Here is a 26069-nt window from a genome sequence, read left to right as displayed (position 1 = left end):
GAAAGCACTCCTGGTTCTTCTCAACATGCAAGCAAAGTTTGGATGGAGTGACACTAGCGTCACAGCGCTTTGCAGGTGATCTATTACAATTAGTTTACTTTAATAAAACTCTAAATGTATAATGATCTGATAGATTTTTACACGACTGTATCGTATTTTTATGTTGTGTAGATTGCTTAAAGAGCACATACTACCAGCTGACAATGTGATGCCAGATTCCCGAGATGAAGCAAGAAAGATTTTGCGAAACTTGGGGATGGATTACAATTCTATCCACGCTTGTCCTAATGACTGCATTCTTTTCAAAGGGGAATACATAGACATGGAGAAGTGTCCGAAATGTGATTCCGAAAGATATCGAGTAGATCTCCACGGGACAAAAATTACACAAAAGGTTTTGCGACATTTTCCTCTGCTTCCTCGCATCAAGCATTTCTTAGAATGTAAGTCAATAGCCGCCCTAGCATCATGGCATGAGGAGAATAAATCTTCGGATGGTGTGCTACGAATTCCTGCAGATTGCGCAGCCTGGAAACATATAGATAGAACATGGTCGGATTTTGCCAGGGAAGCTCGAAATTTGCGCTTAGGCCTGGCTATGGATGGCGTAAATCCATTTGGTCAAAGATCAACATCTTATAGTGTATGGCCCGTTGTCATCGTCAACTACAACATTCCCCCGTGGTTGACTACGAAGAAGGGGCACCTATGGCTAAGCTTGATTGTGCCAGGGCGATATAAAGTGGGGAATATGGATGTGTATCTTCGTCCACTATTGGAAGAGCTACAACAATTGTGGATTGGCATAGAGGTGGTGGATATGAGCCGACACACAGGACGACGGAATGCTTTGATCAGAGGCATTCTAATGTGGACCATGCATGACTATCCCGGGCTAACAGAATGCTGAGGTGATCTATTGACACTCCTCACTCAGACACTGTAAATCTTGTTTTTTCCCATAGTTGATCTATTATCATGTGTATACATGCAGGGCTTCAAACAAGCGGATACAGAGCATGTGTCACATGTGGACCTAGACTGAATGCACGTAGGGCGCCCTCACTGAAGAAGCAAATCTACGAAGGTCATCAAGCGTATCTTCCAGAGAATCATGTGTTACGCGACGGCTTTTTGGGAAGAGAGCCACCAAGGATGTCTGCACAAGCATGGTTAGAGCAGAAGGAGATGTGCGATGACGGATTGCCTCTAGGGATGAAGAGACTATCTCTATGGTACGAGTTACCATACTGGCCCCGACTCATGATCAATCACTTGCTCGATCCAATGCACATATTCAAGAATGTGGGTAATCTACTATGGGACCATCTGACCGGTAAGAAAGATACTTTGGGAGCCAGAGTTGACCTTAGAAATGTGGATCGTATGGCGCAATATTGGCCGCAAACAGCGTCTGATGGATCGATAAAACTCCCTAAAGCACCATGGATTTTCACAGGAGCCCAAGAACGCAAAGTAAAAGAGACCATTCGATCTTTGCGGACCCCCACTGGCGTAATGAACTCGTTCCGAACGTGTTTTACTAAAGAAGGAAAGCTTACCGGTTTGAAGTCACACGATTGGCATAAAATGTGTCAGGTACGTTCATAGTGGACTCTAATATCATTGCATAAAATGTGGACTTTAATATCATTGCTGCCCATACTTTACAGTTTATTTTACCGGTTGCCATTGAGGGATGTTTGTCTTTCGACATCCGTAACACAATCTACAAACTTGCAAAGCTGGTGCAATGGATCTCACAAAAGGAGATCAACGTAGACTCCATACCATTCGCCAAACTAAATGCTGCGGAGCTTGTGTGCATGTTTGAGAAACATTTTCCTACTACCATGCTAACCATTCAGGTGCATCTTCTTGTTCACATAGTTGATGAGGTGGAAATAGCTGGCAGAGTTCATTCCAGATGGATGTTCTTCTTAGAACGTTTCATGAAATCGCTTAAGGGATATGTGCGTCAAAAGGCACGTCCGAAGGGTAGCATGGCAGAAGGTTGGTTGGTATCAGAGTCCCTAGTGTACATTGGAGAGTGGCTAGACGGATTTGATAAAGCCCGGGACACGCTATGGCGAACCATAGATGATGAGCGCATATCTGGGATCGTCATGTGCAATCTCGGTGTTGAGAAGAAGATGACGGAAGATCTAGAGGCTAAAATCAACCGATTTTGCATGCTTCACAATCCAGTGATGCAAAAGTGGATTTCACAATATGAGGATGCAAAGCAAGAGTGACGAAGGGCACGAATTGAGTGGAGACGGGGAAGACGACCACCGATGCACTATCCGACGGTTCTGGAGAGCCTCCCAACCTTCATAAGCTTAAGATGGTAGCACAACCAATTGAAAAGCGCACAACAATGCGGTGACGAAGTGACTGAGGAAGAGTGGTAGTACTCTCGGGGTTGCGCGACCAAGGTAAGTTTGCAATGTACGACTAGCTAGTGACTTTATTTCTAAACGTTTGAACGGCCACTCATAATCTTTGTTCGTTGTAGTATAAGTCATACACAGCAGCATGGTGTAAAGGTCGACATTTTAGGGTGAACGAATCGACAAAAATCATTTTACTCAAGATTGTGGAATCATGGCAAAATTTGAACAGTCTAGTCGACGACGTTCCTCTGATGCAGATCCTGTGGTGGCGGAACTCACTTACTTCGGCACGCTGCAAGAGATTTTGAGGATCGATTACAGAGGATTTTTTGTCGACTTGTTCGACGTGCAATGGTTCAAGATAATCATGGAGGGTCACAACGCTACTGTGAGTAGAGGAGAGTCTGGTTTTCTTGAGGTGGATTCTACTAAGAAATGGAGTGACCTAAGAGACACTTTCATACTACCCGAGCATTGTGAACAAGTAAGTATGTAAATAGTTAACATCCCCCTTTTACAAGTTATGTGCTTGAAAGCTCTCATGTAAGTTATGTGGCTCTGGCAGGTAATATTTCATCCTACAAAGTCTACATCAAACTGGTGGTACGTCATAGAGGTAGCCCCTCGTAGTGCAAGGACGTATGAAGGATACCATGTGCCAATCACAACGGCATCAATGGAGGAGATCAGAGAAGATGCTCAATCAGAAGCCGCTACGGTGGTGCCAGACGAGCATCAAGATGCTACTACTCTATATGGGGTGCATGCAGAGGAGCTACAAAATGAAACAGACGATATGTGTTTAAACGGAGAGCTCTATATAGATATAGGAAGTTATGCTGAGTTATGCGAGGATGAGAGAGAGATCTCTTAAAGCCACAAATATTGTATTTGAACAATTTTGCTCCGTGTTGTAAAAGCTCTGGCTCTCTAAGTACCTTCCATGGTGTATAACGCTCTTTTCTACTCGCACTCATATCTTTTGATTGAAAATTCTGAGTTTTCGACTTGCCTCTTCTATCACTCAATTCATTGCGTCATTGTATTTATATGCGTCATTACGTCATTGTATTTAATGGTCTTTGCGTCATTGTCTACTCTATTCATTCAATATTAAGTTTAAATATTCGTGTGTTTAATGCAGGTATGGATGATGAGGAGTTTCTTTCTTCTTTGTCACCGCAGCAGAGACAGTGGTACGTGGAGCGTCATCGCTCTGGCGCATCATCGCGCGTTCCTACTCCATCCGCATCTCCCTCTATTTCGGAGCATTTGGCGTCGACGAGACGAGCTTCACACTCATCTAGACACCGGCGCTCTAGTGGTGGCGGTGGCGGTTGTTGTGGGGATTCCGCCACCGATGCCTCCACACCGCCTCGTGTTCGACGAGGCTCTTTACCCTCCCCTTCTTTGCCCGCCCCCACACCAGCCACATCATCGCCATCTACGCCAGGTTTTGCACGGCTGACTGTTCCTAGCAGCTACACACCTCTACTTACTCCGCCAGGAGCCACCCCACTCGACACTCCTCGCTTCGGGGCCCAGACGCCGGTGGAGACACCTGACGTCCGTACCCCCATCGACACGCCGCTAGAGATAGACCCCTGCCAGGACACCCAGGTTCATGCATCACCGGCCAGAGGGCTTGCCTTACTCCGTCGACTTCAGCGGCGGCATCATCATGGATGATGACAGCAAGAAGGTGATCTCGCGCATGCGTGGTCTTTGCTCTCAGCTGTTTAGACACTACATACTAAACAAATGGAGTGAAGTACCAAGTGATTTAAAAAACAGAGTCATCAGCATACTTCATGATGAGTTTCCCGTTCCAACACGGGATCAACGCTTCAATGAAGACCTGATGAAGATTCGAATGCACGAATACTACAAACACAAGCGTTCCGAAGTGCAAAAAGCAATCAAGCATGGGTGGAACAGGCCAGATTGGCTGGCCAAAGAAGATTGGAAGAATGCGAAGAAAGCAGCGCGCGAGAATCCCGACAAGTGGAAGCAACAAAAGGATGCAGCCAGAGCGCGAGTAGAGGCAGGGAGCTCGCACCACTTGGGGAGCGGTGGATGGGCATCATTTGAGGCCGATTTTGTAAGTGTTTTCGCATTGCTCTTTATGTTCGATAGTTTAGGGTTTATGAGTTTTTTAATTCTAACATAATGAATTCTTTGTATGTTTTGACAGTGGTCGATGACAGGACGTGATCCCACACCGTACGAGCGCGAGTACGCAGGCAGGAAGGGCTTAAACGCCCTGATGGACATTCTCAGTTCTCGCGGCGGCATGGTTAGTATTAGGGTTTACTCTTTTCTAATTTTTGTATTGTTTTATAAATGTCCTTATATGTTTATACTTACTGAAAGCTGTCTTATTGTCTTTTTTTGCAGAATCCGACAGATACGCCGCTTGGACGCGATGAGACGTCTGACTAGACGACGTCAGTTTAGCCGTAGCTAGATAGCATTAGTTTAGGGTTTCTCATAGCTTATGTATCATGAGACGGATTTTATATGTCTTTTTGAACCATGTATATTATTACATTTGTCACCGCAGTTCATTTTGCCATCAATTCTTTATGCCTATGATGTTGTACAATTGTCATTATTACATTTGCCAATCAATTCATTTTGCCTATGATGTGTACAATTGTCAATTTTACGCTTGTCAATTTTGCAAACAATGCGTCTTGTGGGTGACTATTTTGGGTCTATTATCTACCCTTGCACTTTTTTTAAAAAGTGAATCAAGTACAATATGGTTGATGGGTGGCAGGGCATTCAATGCCCTGTCACCAAAAAAAAAATCTCTCAGGCGTCGCTATAACCGTCGCTATTTATGGCTCTGTAGCGTCGCTATGAGCGTCGCTATAGACTTCTGTGTAAACGTCGCTATAACCGTCGCTATGACCGTCGCTATGAGCGTCTCTATATAGCGACGCATATAGAGACGCTCTCATAGCGACGCTATTAGCGACGGTTGTAGCGACGCCGGGGGTTATAAAAACCCAGTGTATTTTCGTCGCTAACAGGCGCTAACAGCGTCACAAGAGCACACAACGAGGTGTGCACCATCCCCCACATAGTGGGCTTAAGAAAACCGATATTAGATCCCAGTTCCACTTACTCTATTATAATTAACAACATCAACCATTTATAGGCTACTTAAGGACCTCTCTTCTTAAGCAAGAAAAGAGAAACCAAATGCTCTGATACCAATGTAATTGAATTTGCCTATTCAATTTGAGTATAGCGGAATTTAATGAGAGTACTTTCAAGAAATGATTTTGTGAGCATAGCGGGTAGACATAATTGAAGATAGCAACATAATCATAGCAATTAGTTAACTTGGCATAGTAATGAAGAAGAAGGAGATGACAAGCTCAAGCATTGAAGCATGGCTCTTGGTTGGATTTGCACTCCATAGCCAAGAGTGTTGGTGTAGGCTCTCCACCTCTACTTGCTTGGAGAGGGAGCTCTTGCACTTTGCATAGCACACAATGAGAGTGTTTGTGAGTGTGTGTGGGTGAGTATACCCCCTAAGCACCCCCCTAGATTGCTTGGGTCGACCCCCCCTTGTAGCTCATGCTTGAAGCTCATTGGACCCCTCCAGGCCTAGCCAATCACAAGCAGGAGCCATTACAAGCAACAGGGGTAGCCTTGGGACAAGTGTCCCCCTTTCCCCTTTGAGAGAGAGGACTTGATAAATGCAAAATCAATTAATTAAATATCCTAAATTATCATTGGACCCCTTGGGTGGCCAACCAATAGGCTTCAGGCACACCATGAGGGCAACATGAGGAGGAACTTGACAAGTGTCCTTGCTGCCTCTTCAAGCTGGGGCTTCCCTTGTGTGTGTGTGTGTGTGTGTGTGTTCTCTCTCATCCCCCCCCCTTGTAGGCTCTCCCCCCTCCTTGTAGGGATCTTTTTGACTTTAGGAGCTCAAGCACCTTAGTCATCAAGCATGCCAAACCACTTGGACTAGGGGGTATTCCCACAAGCATCTCAGGCAAGCATGTCACGGCACCTCAAGCACCTTAATCAAGCGGCAAGTCCAGCACCTCAAGCATGGAGTAAGTCAAGCACCTCAAGCACCTTAATCAAGCACCTCAAGCAGGACAAACACCTCAAGCATGACAAGCACCTCAAGCAGGTCAAGCACCTCGAGCTTGGGCCGGGTTCCCACCTCAAGCTCAGCCCTAGCTTACCTAAGGGCAAAGGACTTTTACACACATTATTGGAGGTCTTCAATGAAGCTAACCCTAAGGTCTTATGCTCCATTGGTTAGCCTTGCTCTTGATAGACCATCTCCCATTTGGGCCCCTTTACTATTGGCCCCGTGTTGAGATAGATCTATAAGCACATATCTATATCTTAACACTTGTTCCCGTTTATTCTCCCACATTAAGTGATCAATTTAATATGAGAAAATCATTTGGGTTGGTTAGATATTAGATTTTATGACATTGGGTATGTATACTTGGGAGATGATGAAGCTTGTGAGATTGTCGGCAAAGGTACAGTTTCTGTCAAAACTGCTAACGGAAATGAATGGAAGCTTAAAGATGTTAGGCATGTTCCTTCTCTTCGCAAAAATTTGATCTCTACAGGACAATTGGACGATGAAGGTCACAACATTGCATTCGGAAACAAACGGTGGAAGATCTCAAAGGGATCTTTGGTGGTTGCCAAGGGTGAAAAAGTCGGTACACTTTACTTGTGTACAGTTAGCACGCAACCTTCAGCTTGTGCAGCAACTACAGAAGTTGACAGTGCGGTGTGGCACTACCGACTTGGGCATATGAGTGCCAAAGGAATGCAAATCCTTCAAACAAAGAAGCTTCTACCAGGTTTGAAAGAAGTGGACTTAGAGTTCTGTGAAGATTGTGTTTATGGTAAACAAAAGAGGATAAAATTTCAAAAATCAGGAAATAAAAGAAAAAATAAAAAACTTGAGTTGGTTCATTCTGATGTTTGGGGTCCTGCAAGTACACCATCACTTGGTGGCTCATTGTACTATGTAACATTCATAGACGATGCGACTAGAAAAACATGGGTTTATATCATGAAGAATAAATCCGATGTATTTTCCATATTTCAAAGGTGGAAAGCCTTTGTGGAGAATGAAACAGGTACCAAAGTTAAATGCCTCAGATCCGACAATGGAGGCGAATATTGCAGCCAAGCTTTTGAAAGCTTTTGTGCTAGCAATGGCATTCGGAGGCAAAGGACAACCCCAAGGACACCTCAACAAAATGGGATCTCGGAAAGGATGAACAGGACAATCATGGAACGAGCACGAAGCATGCGGCTACATGCAGGCCTACCGCTTGAGCTTTGGGCGGAAGCTGTAAGTACGTCTGTGTACTTAATCAATCGGTCAACCTCAACGACATTGGATGGGGGAGTTCCAAAAGAGGCATGGACAGGTAAACCGGTGAATTATGCATTTCTCAAAGTGTTTGGGTGTGAGGCTTTCATGCACATAGATAGAAGCCTAAAATCAAAGTTAGATGCAAAGTCCAAAAAGTGTTTCTTCATTGGCTATGGAGAAGGAGACTTTGGGTATCGCCTATGGAATCCTGAAGATGGTAAAATCTTAAGGAGTAGGGACGTAATTTTTAACGAACAAAATATGTACAAAGATTACTTGGAAAGAAAACAAACAAAAGAAACAGGTGATGAGTACATGGAGCTTGAGGACGGTGAAGACTCAAGGACTGCAAACAGTGACAATGTGCAACAACGTCAACCAAATGAGGAGCCTCAACCTATTCCCCGAAGATCTACAAGAGCAAGTAGACCTCCAGAAAGGTTTGTTCCTTCTTTCAACCATCTCTTGATCTCAGATTCTGGAGAGCCGGAATCATATGAAGAAGCTATACTACATGAATCCAAAAAAGAATGGACGAAGAGCATGCAAGTGGAGATGGACTCACTACATCGCAACCAAACATGGGAGTTGGTTGAGTTGCCTAAAGGTAAGCGGGCACTTCAAAACAAATGGGTGTACAAGCTAAAGGAAGAAGAAGGTGGGAAGAAAAGGTACAAGTCTAGGCTTGTGGTAAAAGGTTTTTCTCAAAAGAAAGGTATTGACTTCAATGAAATATTTTCTCCTGTTGTAAAAATGAACTCAATTAGGCTTGTCTTAAGCCTTGTGGCTGCTCATGATCTAAATCTCTAGCAAATGGATGTAAATACGGCATTCCCTCACGGTGACTTAGAGGAGGAAATCTACATGCTTCAACCAAAGGGGTATGAAGTAAAAGGTAAGGAGAAAATGGTTTGCAGATTAAAAAAGAGCTTGTATGGTTTAAAGCAAGCATCAAGACAATGGTACTTGAAGTTTGATCGATGGATGTTGGATCATGGATTCACAAGATGCAACTCGGATCACTGCGTCTACACGGAGAATTTGGGAGATGGGAAATTCATCATCCTAATGTTGTATGTTGATGACATGTTGATTGCAAGTGCTAACATGCAGGACATCAAAGACCTAAAAGAGGAGCTGTCCAAATCTTTTTCAATGAAAGATTTAGGTGCTGCAAAGAGGATACTTGGTATGAAAATATCAAGGGACAGGACGAAGAAGACAATAAAGCTATCTCAAGAAGATTACATCAAGAAGGTACTAGAAAGGTTTGCAATGCAAAATGAAAAACTAGTTTCTACACCTTTGGCTGGTCATTTTAAACTAACGAAGGATATGTGTCCAAAGACACAAGAGGAGATAGCCTATATGTCTAAAGTTCCATATGCTGCAGCGGTAGGTTCTCTAATGTATGCTATGGTCTGGACAAGGCCAGACATTGCACATGCAGTGGGAGTTGTGAGTAGGTTCATGGACAACCCAGGTAAAGAGCATTGGCAAGCTGTGAAGTGGATACTTAGGTATCTAAAAGGGACAACAACAAATGCTTTGTATTTTGGAGGAACTGATATTTTTCTAGAAGGGTATGCTGATGCAGATATGGCAGGTGACAAAGATACTCAAAGGAGCACTACTGGCTATGTGTTCACGGTTGGAGGCACAGCAGTAAGCTGGGCTTCAAAGCTGCAGAAAGTGGTTTCACTTTCTACCACGGAAGCAGAGTATGTAGCAATGACGAAGGCAAGCAAAGAAATTCTGTGGCTTCACAGATTCTTAGAAGAGCTTGGATTCAAACAAGACAATTGTGTCTTGTACAGTGATAGCCAAAGAGCTATCCATCTTGCAAAGAACTCAGCCTTTCATTCAAGGACAAAGCACATTGAGGTGAGATATCACTTCATACGCACTCTTTTGGAAGAGGGACAACTAAAGCTAGGAAAGGTGCATACAAGTGAAAATCCTGCAGACATGTTTACAAAGGGGGTCAACAAGGAGAAGTTGAGCTTTTCCTCATCTTCAATCGGCATTCAAGGATAAGAAGCCAGAATGGAAAGCAGTCACAGGTTTGGTTTGGAGATCAGTCTCCAAGTGGGAGATTGTTAAGTATGGAGCCTGATTTACCCTTGTAATTTTCTGTGGTAAAAGCGCACATTTGTAAGGCCCCCTTTGCGAGGAGAAGCCATCGTGCATGAAGGAAAATCACTCACCGGAAACCAAAATTTTCACGGACAAGAATCAGGGGCAACTTTAAAGGCCTTGGGGGCCTCCGCCCACGAGACTTTTTTTCGCCGGAATATTCTTTTTCGCCAGAACAATATGGCCGGACGGCGGCCGGAAAGTGGTCGGAAAACAACCGGTCGGTTGGCCGGTGGCCGGTAGTCAATGGCCGATGGCCGGTGGTCGAAAGTCAATGGCCGGTGGCCGGTGGTCGGAAGTCAATGGCTGGTGGCCGGTGGCCGAATTCAAAAGCGGACTTGTCTTCTCAAGGGCGGCCACACATGGGCGGATTGGAGGGTCCGATTTGGACTTATTCGCACAAGGGCGGCTACACATGGTTGTCTCTCATAAGAGAGGGCAACCCTTTTGGCCTATAAAAGGAGGCCATTTCTACACACATTTCATAGTGTGAAGTTGATGCAACAAGGTGAGTGTGAGGTGGTGAGAGTGAAGCAAGGCGGGAGCTCCATTAAGGGTATAATCCCTTTGTAAATTACTTCTTGTTTTGAAGTACTAAAGCCATTGAGTGGCTGCTTTCCCGTGGACGTAGCCCACATTGGGTGAACCACGTATATCGTGTGTACTCTCTCTCTCTCTCTCTACTCTATAATCTTGTGTATGTAAATCTGTCTCTCTCCATTAAGTAATCTACTCAATTATCTATTTAGCTACGTCTTATTTCCTAACATATGGATCAGAGGTTGGTCAAGAGACGTATCAGCCATTCTAACTCCTCGAAATTCCCCTCACACGCTAGAGTATCTACGAAATCCCATTCACATGCAAGCACCGGATAGACTATGTGAAATACTTGTGACCAAGGTAGGAGTGGATGACTCTAGTGTACTAGCTATATCTGTACACATAGATAGATGATGGTTAGAGTGCAAATATTATAAGGGTCATGTCAAAAGGTCGTGTCCTTTTGCTAATGTGTTTTTATGATTTTGTGTAGTATAGAGAACTTAACTCCATATTAATGGGTTTGAGAGTTTAGAGACAATTTGGGAATCACCACTTGAAAAGCTCTTTTGAGATATGCTATCAAAACTTTGGCTAAGATTTGGCCATGTGGTCAAAATTTAAGCTCATTTTGAAAGTGGGAATTGGAAAGTTCACAAATTCACTAGTATAGTGTTACTTGTAGGTTTCGAGATTTTTGTTTGGTGGCTCTTGCTCTTTTACTTTTTTATTTTTTGTTCTTGTGAGTATAAGGCTTTATATATACATTCTCTAAGATTGCGAGATTGAGAGGTTAGGGAGGGAGGTTAAGAGGGGAGCAAGTGAATGATGGATGTTAGCAAGCACTCCAGAGTGAATGATGGATGTCAGCAAGCACTCCCCCCTTCCTTGGGTAGATCATACCTTTTGGAATGATGTCGTCACCTTTTGAAACCAACTGTTCCAAGTTGTTATGGGGGAAGACTTTGACCAATAGTTTTTGTCATAAAACCTAATATCTAACCAACCCAAATGATTTTCTCATATTAAGCTGATCATTTAATGTGGGAGAATAAACGGGAACAAGGGTTAGAATATAGATATGTGTTTATCACTACAAGAGGTTGTGTGCTCATGCTTGATTGCTTTTTGCACTTCGGAACGCTTGTGTTTGCAGTATTCGCGCATTCGAATCTTCATCAGGTCTTCATTGAAGCGTTGATCCCGTGTTGGAACGGGAAACTCATCATGAAGTATGCTGATGACTCTGTTTTTTAAATCACTTGGTACTTCACTCCATTTGTTTAGTATGTAGTGTCTAAACAGCTGAGAGCAAAGACCACGCATGCGCGAGATCACCTTCTTGCCATCATCATCCATGATGATGCCGCTGCTGAAGTCGACGGAGTAAGGCAAGCCCTCTGGCCGGTGACGCATGAACCTGGGTGTCCCGGCAGGAGTCTCTAGCGGCGTGTCGATGGGGGTACGGACGTCAGGTGTCTCCACCGGCGTCTGGGCCCCGAAGCGAGGAGTGTCGAGTGGGGTGGCCCCTGGCGGAGTAGGTAGAGGTGTGTAGCTGCTAGGAACAGTCAGCCGTGCAAAACCTGGCGTAGATGGCGATGCTGTGGCTGGTGTGGGGGCGGGCAAAGAAGGGGAGGGTAAAGAGCCTCGTCGAACACGAGGCGGTGTGGAGGCATCGGTGGTGGAATCCCCACAACAACCGCCACCGCCACCACTAGAGCATCGGTGTCTAGACGAGTGTGAAGCTCATCTCGTCGACGCCGAAGCTTCGGAGCGCGCCGAATGCTCCGAAATAGAGGGAGATGCGGATGGAGTAGGAACGCGCGATGATGCGCCAGAGTGATGGCGCTCCACGTACCACTGTCTCTGCTGCGGTGACAAAGAAGAAAGAAACTCCTCATCATCCATACCTGCATTAAACACACGAATATTTAAACTTAATATTGAATGAATAGAGTAGACAATGACGCAAAGACCATTAAATACAATGACGTAATGACGCATATAAATACAATGACGCAATGAATTGAGTGATAGAAGAGGCAAGTCGAAAACTCAGAATTTTCAATCAAAAGATGTGAGCGCCATGGAAGGTACTTAGAGAGCCAGAGCTTTTACAACCCGGAGCAAAATTGTTCAAATACAATATTTGTGGCTTTAAGAGATCTCTCTCTCATCCTCGCATAACTCAGCATAACTTCCTATATATATATAGAGCTCTCCGTTTAAACACATATCCTCTGTTTCATTTTGTAGCTCCTCTGCATGCACCCCATATAGAGTAGTAGCATCTTGATGCTCGTCTGGCACCACCGCAGCGGCTTCTGATTGAGCATCTTCTCTGATCTCCTCCATTGATGCCGTTGTGATTGGCACATGGTAGCCTTCATACGTCCTTGCACTACGAGGGGCTACCTCTATGACGTACCACCAGTTTGATGTAGACTTTGTAGGATGAAATATTACCTGCCAGAGCCACATAACTTACATGAGAGCTTTCAAGCACATAACTTGTAAAAGGGGGATGTTAACTATTTACATACTTACTTGTTCACAATGCTCTGGTAGTACGAAAGTGTCTCTTAGGTCAGTCCATTTCTTAGTAGAATCCACCTCAAGAAAACCAGACTCTCCTCTACGCACAGTAGCGTTGCGACCCTCCATGATTATCTTGAACCATTGCACGTCGAACAAGTCGATAAAAAATCCTCTGTAATCGATCCTCAAAATCTCTTGCAGCATGCCGAAGTAAGTGAGTTCCGCCACCACAGGATCTGTATCAGAGCAACGTCGTCGACTAGACTGTTCAAATTTTGCCATGATTCCACAATCTTGAGTAAAACGCTTTTTGTCGATTCGTTCCACCCTAAAATGTTGACCTTTACACCATGCTGCTGTGTATGACTTATACTACAACGAACAAAGATTATGAGTGGCCGTTCAAACGTTTAAGAATAAAGTCACTAGCATGTCGTACATTGCAAACTTACCTTGGTCGCGCAACCCCGAGAGTACTCCCACTCTTCCTTAGTAAAACACGTTCGGAACGAGTGCATTACGCCAGTGGGGGTCCGCAAAGATCGAATGGTCTCTTTTACTTTGCGTTCTTGGGCTCCTGTGAAAATCCATGGTGCTTTAGGGAGTTTTATCGATCCATCAGACGCTGTTTGCGGCCAATATTGCTCCATACGATCCACATTTCTAAGGTCAACTCTGGCTCCCAAAGTATCTTTCTTACCGGTCAGATGGTCCCATAGTAGATTACCCACATTCTTGAATATGTGCATTGGATCGAGCAAGTGATTGATCATGAGTCGGGGCCAGTATGGTAACTCGTACCATAGAGATAGTCTCTTCATCTCTGGAGGCAATCCGTCATCGCACATCTCCTTCTGCTCTAACCATGCTTGTGCAGACATCCTTGGTGGCTCTCTTCCCAAAAAGCCGTCGCGTAACACATGATTCTCTGGAAGGTACGCTTGATGACCTTCGTAGATTTGCTTCTTCAGTGAGGACGCCCTATGTGCATTCATTCTAGGTCCACATGTGACACATGCTTTGTATCCGCTTGTTTGAAGCCCTGCATGTATACACATGATAATAGATCAACTATGGGAAAAAACAAGATTTACAGTGTCTGAGTGAGGAGTGTCAATAGATCACCTCAGCATTCTGTTAGCCCGGGATAGTCATGCATGGTCCACATTAGAATGCCTCTGATCAAAGCATTCCGTCGTCCTGTGTGTCGGCTCATATCCACCACCTCTATGCCAATCCACAATTGTTGTAGCTCTTCCAATAGGGGACGAAGATACACATCCATATTCTCCACTTTATATCGCCCTGGCACAATCAAGCTTAGCCATAGGTGCCCCTTCTTCATAGTCAACCACGGGGGAATGTTGTAGTTGACGATGACAACGGGCCATACATTGTAAGATGTTGATCTTTGACCAAATGGATTTACGCCATCCATAGCCAGGCCTAAGCGCAAATTTCGAGCTTCCCTGGCAAAATCCGACCATGTTCCATCTATATGTTTCCAGGCTGTGCAATCTGCAGGAATTCGTAGCACACCATCCGAAGATTTATTCTCCTCATGCCATGATGCTAGGGCGGCCATGGACTTACATTCGAAGAAATGCTTGATGCGAGGAAGCAGAGGAAAATGTCGTAAAACCTTTTGTGGAATTTTTGTCCCGTGGAGATCTACTCGATATCTTTCGGAATCACATTTCGGACACTTCTCCATGTCTATGTATTCCCCTCTGAAAAGAATGCAGTCATTAGGACCAGCGTGGATAGAATTGTAATCCATCCCCAAGTTTCGCAAAATCTTTCTTACTTCATCTTGGGAATCAAGCATCACATTGTCAGCTGGTAGTATGTGCTCTTTAAGCAATCTACACAACATAAAAATACGATACAGTCGTGTAAAAATCTATCAGATCATTATACATTTAGAGTTTTATTAAAGTGAACTAATTGTAATAGATCACCTGAAAAGCGCTGTGACGCTAGTGTCACTCCATCCAAACTTTGCCTGCATGTTGAGAAGAACCAGGAGTGCTTTCAATCTAGACATACGTGCTCCATTATACAATGGCGTATCGACTTCACTTTTCATATCATCATAGATAAGCCTCGTTGGGAATGTGCTCTGCATGATCATCCCCCGAGCTGTCAGAGGCTACATCTTGTGGCCTCACATATGCTGCTTGACCAAAGCGCCTGCGAACACGTTAAAACTCTCTTCTTCTTGTGTGTGTGTGTGTGTGGGGGGGGGGGGGGGGGGGGGGGGGGGGGGGGGGGGGGAGGTAAACCTAAATAAACCTAAATAAACCTAAGTCTAATCTAATATAACATAAATCTAAATCTAACGTAAATTATGTTATATTAAAAACAAAGAACTAAACTAACAGGCATTATAAGAACCTTAAAACTGATTTAACACATAATTTTTCACATAACTCGGCAAGAGTTGGCATTCTCATCACTAAAGATGTGAGAGTTAACTTTCGGCGGTGGCGCTGCCTCATCTCCATCCACATCTGACGACAGCAATTGGCCCTTTAGACCGTTCTTGCTCTTGTTACTAACTTTGAAGTTGCTGTTGAATGACTAGAGGTTGTCTAGATGGTCATTGTGTCGGGGATGTAGTGACTCTTGCCGCCCTGAAGATCCACCTTCTTCCCTATCTTCTGAAGACATTTCACCAGCACTTTTGGATCGACGGAGCCCACCATGAGTGAAGGCAGCAATACCCTATATTTCATTGAGGGCTTTCTTCACCCGCTTCATGCAGGCATCGCAGTCTATGGAGACCTAAATCTAATCTAATATAACGTAAATCTAAATCTAGCGTAAATAAACATAAATCTAATTAAAAATAAACCTAAATCTACTTTAACGTAAGTCTACATCTAACCTAATCTTTAACGTCTTTTAGGATAGTTTCCTACGACGTTATAACTCTCTTCTTCTTGTGTGTGTGCGCGTGTGTGGATGTGTGTGCCAATAAAAAGAGATAAATGGTATAACCTTTCTATCACCCATGCCAAGTATGATAGATTGGTTATGCCATTTCCCTCTTGAATAATAGGTCTTGAGTTCAACTCCTCGTCGGCTAGATCTTTAGGTCTTTTAATTTTAATTAGTTTCCTACGACATTAAATTAGTTTCTCTCTCTTTCTCTCTCAATGTGTGTGCGTTTTTTTGGATCGTATGCATGTTTTCTCTCTCTTTTCCTCTCTCAATGTGTGCGTTTTTTGTTTATGCATGTTCTCTCTCTCTTTTCCTCTCTCAATGCGTGCGTTTTTTGTTTATGCATGCTCTCTCTCTCTCTCTCTCTCTTTTCCTCTCTCAATGTGTGTGTGCATTCTTTGTTTATGTATGTGTGTGTGCGTTTTTGTTTATGTTTGTACTCTCTCTCTCTCTCTCTCTCTCTCTCTCTCAAAAACACTATGTGTGTGTGTGTGAGAGAGAGAGAGGGAGAGAGAAAGAGGGGAAGGGAACATGAGAGTGAGGAGAGGGAAGGAGTATACCTGGCTCTCCTTCCTCTCCTCGTGTGTGTGTGTGTGTGTGTGTGTGTGTGTGTGTGGAGAAGAAAGAGAGAGAGAGAGAGAGAGAGAGAGAGAGGGAGAGAGCGTTACCTGCTCCTTGCTTGAGGGCGCCGAAAAACTCAGATCTGAGATCTGAGTTTTTGGGCGCGCTTTGTTATTTTTTTAGCCCAGTCGGCGTCGCTATGAGCGTCGCAAATTTACAAAGAAATTTGCGACGCTGAGAATTTTTTTTTTGAGCGTCGCTAATATGAATAGCCTCTTGTAGTGTATGGATCTGTCTCAACACGGGGCCAAGGTTAAAAGGGGTCCAAATGAGATCCAAATGAGAGATGGTATGTTGAAGAGAAATGCTATCTAATGGAGCTTAAAGACCGTAGGGTTAGCTTCATTAAAGACCTCCAAAAGTTAGTGTGCAAAAGTCCTTTAACCTTAGGCAAGCTAGGGCTGACCTTGAGGTGGGAATCCTACCCAATTATGAGGTGCTTGTTGGCTTGCTAAGTGTAAGTGGGAACATTACCCAAAAGCTTGAGGTGTTTCTCATATGTTTAAATGACTAAAGTTCTTGAAGTATTCAATTCAAAGATAATCTCAAGAGGCATGAACGTTTCCAAACTTGACTAGACTAAGTCTTGAAGTATTCTATTCAACCAAATGACTTCATAAACATAAAAGACACATGTTCAAATGATCCTCCACATGTGGCCCTCAAGATACATAAAAATAAATAATTAAGTTCTTTCTCCTAAAGAGAAAAAAGAGAACACATGTCCAAATGAAATAATAAAATAATACGAGAGAGAGAGAGAGAGAGAGAGAGAGAGAGAGAGAGAGAGAGAGGTGGACGAAGCATGAAAACACACATTCTCTCATTGTGTGGAGTGCAAAGTGCAAGAGCTCCATCTTCTTCTCCAAGCTTGTTGAGAAGTGGAGAGCCTACACCAACAATCTTGGCTATGAATGCAAATCCAACCAAGAACCATGCTTCAATGCTTAAGCTTGCCATCTTCTTCATCTTCATTACTATGCTATTATGCTATGATAAGTAAGAAGAGTGATGATAATTAAGTGAGGAACTATTGTTACCATATACATGTGGTAGTGATGTGTGTGAATACACTAGGACCGCTGGGGCATTTTTTCCCTCTTTAGGAGGGTTTTTCCCCCGTGCATTGTATATACGCCCATCACTCTAGGGCTATCTATCTTTCCATTGCACACGAAGTAACACTCTCTCTATAGTGTGCCTTGAGCTTCCTTCGTCTTCTCCAAGCTGTGTGCGTTTCTCTGTAACCCTAATTTCAACAATTGGTATCAGAGCAGGTCACATCCTCCCTGGCTTAGTCGCCAGGTGCTCCAGTACACACCTGCTCACTTTCTCCGATTTCAGTGAGCTTTGGCAAGTGTTCGCAGGTCGACAAATATTTTGGGCTAGCTCGAAGAGTTTGGTATGCTCAGAATTTTGATTTGGGCTCATTTCAGCCTCCGTTTCCACTATAGGCAGTACTACACAGGCTATTTCGTCATTTTGTGCAGAATTTTTGTCAGTGCCGTTTTTTGCATGACAGGTGCCTTATAGTCTTCTACAGTTTGTGCTATATAGCACAGGTTGTTCCCTCCTATTTTCGGGCAGTTTTCACATCAGGTGCAGCATTTACCATGGCTAACAACAACAACACAGATGTGTTCAAGATGTTTGCTGCTGAGAACAGGTTGGATGGGGACAACTACCCTATGTGGGATTATACGATGCAACATGTTCTTGTGTCAAAGGGTGTCTGGAACATTGTGCTGGGCATTGATGTACGTCCTGGTTCTGAGGATGTAGGCGATGTTGAGGATGTTGCAGGTCTTGCTGCAAGGATTGTAGCTGTTAGAGTTGTTTTGCCTACGGCAGAACAAGCTCGTTGGGATGTTAAGGATGCGCAGGCTCATGCATTGATTGCGTTGTCTGTGAAGCGCACCATTGTTCCTCACATCCGTTCAGCAAAATCTGCAAAACAAGCTTGGGATATTCTAGCAGGTCTTTATGCAAGCCGCACTGAGGCTAAAATTGCTTTGCTGCGTAAAGAGCCGGAGTCGAAGATTATGCATGAAGAAGATGACATGGACACTTTCCTTGCTAGTGTCAAGGATATCAATGAGCAACTTATTTCTGTAGGTGAAGTCATTTTAGACAGTTCCCTTGTGCAGACTGTTCTTGATGCCTTACCAGATTCCTACTAGACTTTTGCTAGTACTTGGAGACTGATGACCCAAGGAAATCCTGAAGTTGTCAAGTTTGATGCATTATGCACATTGCTGTTGCAAGAGTCACTTCCTAAAAAAAATAGGACTAGGCAGCGTGAAGTTGAACAGGCTTTTATTGCTTCTCAAAGAAAGGGTGGTAACAATAATGTAGCCACTTCTTATGGTTCTGCTGCGAGTGGCAAAAATTATGTTCCTAATGCTTCTGCTGGCAGCACTTCGTCTGGCAATTCTGGTGATAAGGGAAAAAAGAAGATGCGTTGCCATTATTGTAAAGCTAATGATCACTTGATCAAGCAGTGTCCTAAGTTGAAGGCAAAGAGGCTAAGAAGAAAGAGGGTGGTTCCACTGCAAATGCTGATTCCACTACAAATGCAGCCATTGTTGAGTCTTCTATGAAAGGAGGCTGTAATGCTGATATTGATGCAGAATGGGCTTTTAGCGCAAAGTGCACTAACAATCCTGCTGTCCATGATGCATGCTTGTCAGTTGCTGCAGATTCACATGTGTGGTATTTCGACACTGGTGCTACAAAACACATTACCTCACATCGTGAATTGTTTAACTCTCTCGAGTCTGTCCCTCATGGGAATTCAGACACTTGTGCCAACAACGCCTCTTATCCAGTTCAGGGAGTTGGAAAGATTGTGCTCACTGCTGCTAATGGCAGTTCCTTCACACTTGTTGATGCACTTTATGTACCTGGGATCAAGAAGAATCTCTTGTCTGTATCCGCACTTGCTAGACTTGGGCTTGTAGTAAAATTTGTGGATGATAGATGTACAGTTCATGATCTCAGTTTTGGTGATGAAATTGTTGCATCTGGGCTTTTGTGCTGTGGGCTGTATAAGCTCACTTTGTATGACAAATGTGGACAAAATTTTGCAAATGCTGTTGCAGATTCAAGGGCTATTTCAGATGCAAAACTTTGGCATGCACATTTTGGTCATCTGAATTTTGCCAGTTTGCTGCGTTTGCAGAAATCTGATATGGTTGCTTCTTTGCCGCCTCTTGAAGCACCTGTCAAACATGTTTGTGAAGGCTGTATTTTGGGTAAGATGCAGCATTCTAAATTTCCAAAGGATGGTTCAGTTCGGGCCACATGCAGGTTGCAACTGGTGCATAGTGATGTTTGTGGGCCCATGCAAACTCCGTCCTTGGGCAATTACCTGTACTTCGTGACTTTCATTGATGATTACTCCAGGCATGCATGGGTATTTCCGCTTAAAGCGAAGTCCGAAGTTTTTATGTGCTTCAAACAATTTCTGGCTATGGCTGAAAATGTCTCGAAATGTACTATGGGCACCCTCCGTTCAGATCGAGGGGGGGAGTATATGTCTCATGAATTTAATGCATTTCTGGCTAGTCGTGGGATAAAACACCAATGTACAGTGCCTTATACACCTCAGCAAAATGGTGTTGCTGAGAGGAAAAACAGGTCACTGACGGAAATGGCACAATGTATGGTCAAAAGTCAAGCTTTGCCACATTCTTTTTGGCTTGAGGCCATCATGTGTGCCACTTATGTACTTAACAGGTGTCCTACGAAAGCTTTGCAGTCTATTACTCCATATGAAGCATGGCATGATAGAAAGCTTTCTATTGAGCACATGCATGTTTTTGGCTGTTTGGCATATGCTTTGGTGCCACAAGTGCAGCGCAGAAAATTGGATAATAAGGCTGTCAAATGTATTTTTGTTGGTTATAGTGCTGAAAGCAAAGGTTACAGGTTGTATCATCCGCAAACAAAACGTATTCTGGTTTCTCGGGATGTAGTGTTTGTGGAAGATTCTGTTCAGCCCTTGCTGTCATGTACTAGAGACAATAATGTAAGCTCACATGACATTTACGACACTTTGTTGCCTCTTTTCAGTGGAGGAAATACGAATGTAAGTTCCAATGAGGCAAATGTACAGCCTATGGGGGTTTCTGAAAATGTTTTAGATAAGCCTATTACTGATGCAGATGTACATGATGTACTTGATGAGGAAAGGGATGAAAATGAGCAGGCTAGAGGTATGCCAAAATGGCTGGTGCACACTTTGCGTGAAAGTAAATTGGATGCACCTTTGTCTAGTCGTACTCGTTCAGGCTCTCGCCATGCATCTTATGCATCCGATTGTTATGCTTTGGCTGTGTCTAGCTTACATGATGTTGAGGAGCCTCTGTCTTTTGATGAACAAAATTCAAAAAATTGGATGGCTGCCATGCAATCAGAATATGATGCACTTATAGAAAATGACACATGGACTTTATGTGATTTGCCTCCAGGCAAAAAGGCCATTGGTACAAAGTGGGTTTACAAGTTGAAACGCAAGCCGGATGGTGAGATCGATTGCCATAAGGCTCGACTTGTTGCAAAGGGTTATGCATAGCAAAGGCATTGATTATGAAGAGACTTTTGCTCCCACTTGTCATATGACTACTGTGCGTTTTCTATGTGCAATGGCAGCTCATTTTGGTCGGGATGTACATCAATCAGACATTGTTACTGCTTCTGTTTCCATAAATGAACTACATGAAGAGCAAGAATCTTCATTTGTTTTTTCTATGGTTGAGCTGAGCAGAACAAAGCCTTTTTCAGTTGGGTACCCAAACTAGCTCCGGATTAGGTGTATAGTGTTTCGTGATCTTTCCTTTTCCACGATCTTCAATCGGCTTTATCATCACAAGATTTGACTTACATAGGTCAGGTGACAAGTAAGAACACAATTTACGTTTTGGCACCCACATTCGATCATTCCCTTCATAGTAGCCTTGGGATTCCAATAGTTGTTTAGGAATCCAACGCAACGTTTTCTTACATTTTTAGGAGCAAGTGGGGTGTTTCTTCCAAGGGTCCTATTTTTTAGCATCAACAATGGTTGCTAAATAAGCTTTAGGGACCCACTTGTATATTTTCTTCGTTATATTAGGATGGGTCTTGTGTGTCTCAAGCTTTGTTTCAACTACAGTTGAAGCTCTAGATATAGTTCAACCTCCTGGTTATGCAATGTTTTAGGTTTTATTTCCTCAAGAGACAATATCTCAGGGACTATGGCTTGAGTGGCAGGGCTAAGAGTTGATTTTTGCGTTGTAACACTCCCAGTCCCCCAATCAATAGTGCATTTGGTGGCTATCATCCACGTGTATCCTAGGTTTATATTACCCTCCATAGTTCCAGCAGGCATGAACAAAAAGTCTTGAGCTACAACCCCGTTGTTATAACTGGCATAAGTCTGCCAGATTTCAAAAACTGTGGTTTTTTTCTTGTTGAAATCCTTGACTTGGATAGTACTCTCAAATAGAGATGGCTTTCCTAACTGACACCACATCCCATATGACAACAAATTATATTTAATACCCGTGTCCAATAAAGCGTTATATTTAGCACTTTCCTGTAGGTGCTATTTAGCTCAATAGGGTATCGTAGAGGTATGTCAGAGTCCAACCAATCATCCTCTGTTTCAACGTGAAGTGCATGTGTGACTCCAAGGTTGGCCTCTTGTTGGTGCCTTATACGTTGTTGTCGCTCCCTAGCCTCAGCTTGAGCTTGCATCTTTTTTAATTCTGCTTGTGCGTTGGCTGTCTTTTTTTTATGGATAGCATGTACCTCCTCTTGGCTTAAAGGATCATAATATCTTTTAAATTTGCTCCCATTGAGAAATCCAATGGTTTCAACTCCATCAAGAGTTTCCACATGAATGGTACCTTGTGGGGTGATTTCACATACTCTATATGGTTCTTTTCCAGCATATTTCAACTTTTTATTCTCGTTACACACTCCATACATAAGGACTTTATCACCAACATTGATATCTTTGTTCTTTAGATGACAGTCAAACCATTCCTTCCTCCTATCTTTCTCCACAAGTACATTTTTCACAGCCGATTGCCTTTCTTCGTTTAACCTTTCAAGGATATATAAAAGCTCAACTAAAGGGTTAACATCTCAACCTTCTTGTGAAGCTACACGCAGACTAGGAATTATAAACTCCTAATGGTATAACTTCTTCTTGGACATATACCATTTTTGAATGGTGTACAATTAATAGCCACTTTGTAAGAAGTACGATTAGCCCATAGAGCTGATGTCAGCTTCAAATCCCAATCTGTGCAATGAGCTTCTACTCTTTTGGTCAAGATAGAAACTAAGGTCTTGTTAGTGCTTTGAGCTTGGCCATCTGCTTGTGGGTAATACAGTGTAGACTTATGGTGAGCTATCATGAAGTTTGTTGTGAGTTCCTTTATCACTCTGTTTATAAAATGAGTACCATTGTCACTCAAAATTTCAAAGGGACAACCAAATCTTGTAATAACATTCTCAAAGAGAAACTTGGCAGTTGACCTTGCATCAGTCTTGCGTGTTGCCCTGGCTTTTGTCCACTTTGTCACATAGTCAGTGGCAACGATAATATATCGAGATTGAGTGGTACGAGTTGCTGGACTAATTGGGCCTACAAAGTCTAAACCCCATTTTTCAAATGGTTGAGTCACTTTAAAAGCATGTAAGGGCATCTTATCCTTTAGTTGTGTGATCTTATAACGTTGGCATTCATCACACCCTTTTGCAAAAAGTGATGCATCCTTAAATAAGGTAGGCCACCAACAACCTGATTGCAATACCTTTCTAGCAGTTAGCTACCCTGAGAAATGTCCTCTGGCTATACCCATGTAGGATTCTTGAAGTATGTATAGATACTCATCCTCACGAGCAGGTCTAAGAATATCGTCCTTTCCTAGCTTGTAGAGAGTTATTGCAAATTAGAGAATAAGGTTCACATTCTTTTAACAATTTTTGAGCTATATCCTTATGAAGCTCCTTGGGTGGAAAACCATTAACTAGAAAGTTCAAAATCTTCTCACTCCATTCAAGCATGGTCTCAACTAGGAACATGGAATTATCGGGCAATTCATCATCAATTCTAGTAGAGGCTTCACCATTGGGTATGCGAGACAAATGATCCGCCATGACATTTCTTTTACCAGGTCTCACCACAATAGTAAAATCAAACGCAAGAAGAATTAACAACCATCGTGCAGTTCTTCCCGTGGGACAAGGTTTATTTACTAGATACAACAATGCTTGATGATCAACATAGAAAACAAACTTGTTGGCAAGAAGGTAGTAGAAAAATTTCTTCACTATGTAAATCATAGCTAAACCTTCCCTCTTTGTAGTGGTGTAGTTTCTCTCAACATTATTTAATTGACTACTTGCAAAGATAATAGGGTAGTCCAATTTATGTTCTCCTGGTTGAGCTAGAACACACCCAATAACAAAGTTCGATGCATCAATATGCACATGGAAAATTACATTCCAATCGGGCACTCATAGAATGAGAGCACTTGTCAAGGTCTCTGTCAATGACTCATAAGTATGGTCACACTCCGCAGTCCAGTGGAACTCAATAAGAATTTTGTACAATGGACTTTTTTCTTGGCAAAGTTTAAAATAAACCGCCGATAATAACCAACATGGCCCATGAACCTTTGAACTCCTTTATAGTTTGTAGGTGGTGGCAATTCCGCAATGGCTTTAATTTTGCTCTCATCTGTGGAAATCCCGTTTTTGGACACTATATGCCCTAAAATGACTCCACATTTAACCCAAAATTGGCATTCGAAAGGGTTTAATGAGATGCGATACAACCTGCACTTTCCAAACACTCTTTATAAACATGATAAATGTTCTTTCCAAGAGGAATAAACACAAAGGTCATCTAAGAAAGCTTCGCAAAACTCCCTCAAATATTCTTTAAACGTAGTGTTTATTAATCTTTGGAAGGTAGTAGGAGCATTGGTTAAGCCAAAAGCCATAACACAAAATGCGAACACTCCAAATTCGATTATAAAAGCCGTTTTAGCTTGGTCTTCTAGTACAATTGTGATTTGATTGTATCCAGAGTACCCATCTAAAAAGCTATAAGCTTCCTTCCTTGCAACTCTTTCACATTAGGAAAAATATGAACCCTCTAGGGGCCCTTTGGGATTAAGGTTAATTAGAGGCCAGCCAATGAGAAGAGGGTGGTGGACACACTCTATGCCCTCAAAAATGTAGGGGGACAAAGTAGTCTTACACTTTTTAAATGGGCTCTTACCTAGTGAGAAGGTGGGGTGGGGAGGGGGGGGTAGGGGGGGGGGGGGGGGGTGGGCCATATGGAACCTCCAACTTCCCTCCTTTTTGATCCGGTTATGAAAAAATCCCAAAAATTTGAAATTTTTCAAAAATTTCAAAACTCAAATTTCATCTTCTGAAAACCCCCCTAAAACTATTTTATGGTCAAAAAAGCATTTTTTGATCTCAAAAAGTCAAAACGTGCATCCAAAAACCCTAAAATTCAAAATTTTTAAAAAACTTAAAAAAAATCTTTTTTTGCTATCCAGAGCTCCCCCAAAATTAGTTATTAGGCAAAAAAGGATTTTCTCTCTCTAGAACCCCTTTTCCAACCCCTCCTTGGTTGCAACCATCACACTCATCCTCTACTCCAACACTCTCTCTCTTTACACCATCTCCATTGCTGCAGCAAGGAAGCTCCTCTCTCCTCCCCTACCACCTTCCATTGCCACACCAAGCTATGCTTATCTACCTTCTCCTCCCAGTGCCACACAAAGCAAGGGTTGTCCACCTTCTCCTCCCATTGCCACAAGGGTTGACCATTTTCTCATATCACTTTATCACACCTACATTGTAACAACAAGCAAGGTTCTTCTCCTCCTCCTAGTTTGCTTTGCTCAACCATGGCCAACTCTACTTCGCAAAGGCGACCAAAGGATGAGGTCACAGCACTTGCATGCCACAACACTAGAGGTGTAGATGATGAGTGGGTGCCACAAGAGTTCACCAAAGGTGCTTGGGTATACATGCAACCATCTGCTGTTGGCCCTCATCGTGTGCGGAATCGTGAAAACTTGGATCTTCATTGGAAAGGAAAGCTCCTTGGCTTCAAGAACCGCAAAGACAAGGGGACCATAGCCATTGTGCAACATGTTTTCTCAATGTCAACCATGCACTTGCAACAACCACCTCGATTTCCAACACATTGTAAGTACATGTTTTGAGAATACAAAGCTAGGTGTGAAATCACAGTGTAATGTTATTATGGATTCATACTTAACATTTGTCATGCATTTATAGTCATATTTCCATCCACGTTGGTGGAGGAGCAGCCACTACATAGTCTCTCCGGCACATTCAATGCTATACATGCGGATATTGGAGCAATAATGTTCCCGCATCTTTGCCCAACCAAACTGGTTCAAAGAAGGATTTTCTTCTATTCTCACTCCTATATTGTTCCTACTTCTACACAAGCATTTGGAACGCTT

Source organism: Adiantum capillus-veneris, chromosome 15 (genome assembly GCF_014529385.1).
Source record: "Adiantum capillus-veneris isolate H3 chromosome 15, ASM1452938v2, whole genome shotgun sequence".
NCBI classification, from domain to species: domain Eukaryota; kingdom Viridiplantae; phylum Streptophyta; class Polypodiopsida; order Polypodiales; family Pteridaceae; genus Adiantum; species Adiantum capillus-veneris.
Note: the sequence above shows the minus strand (reverse complement) of the source record.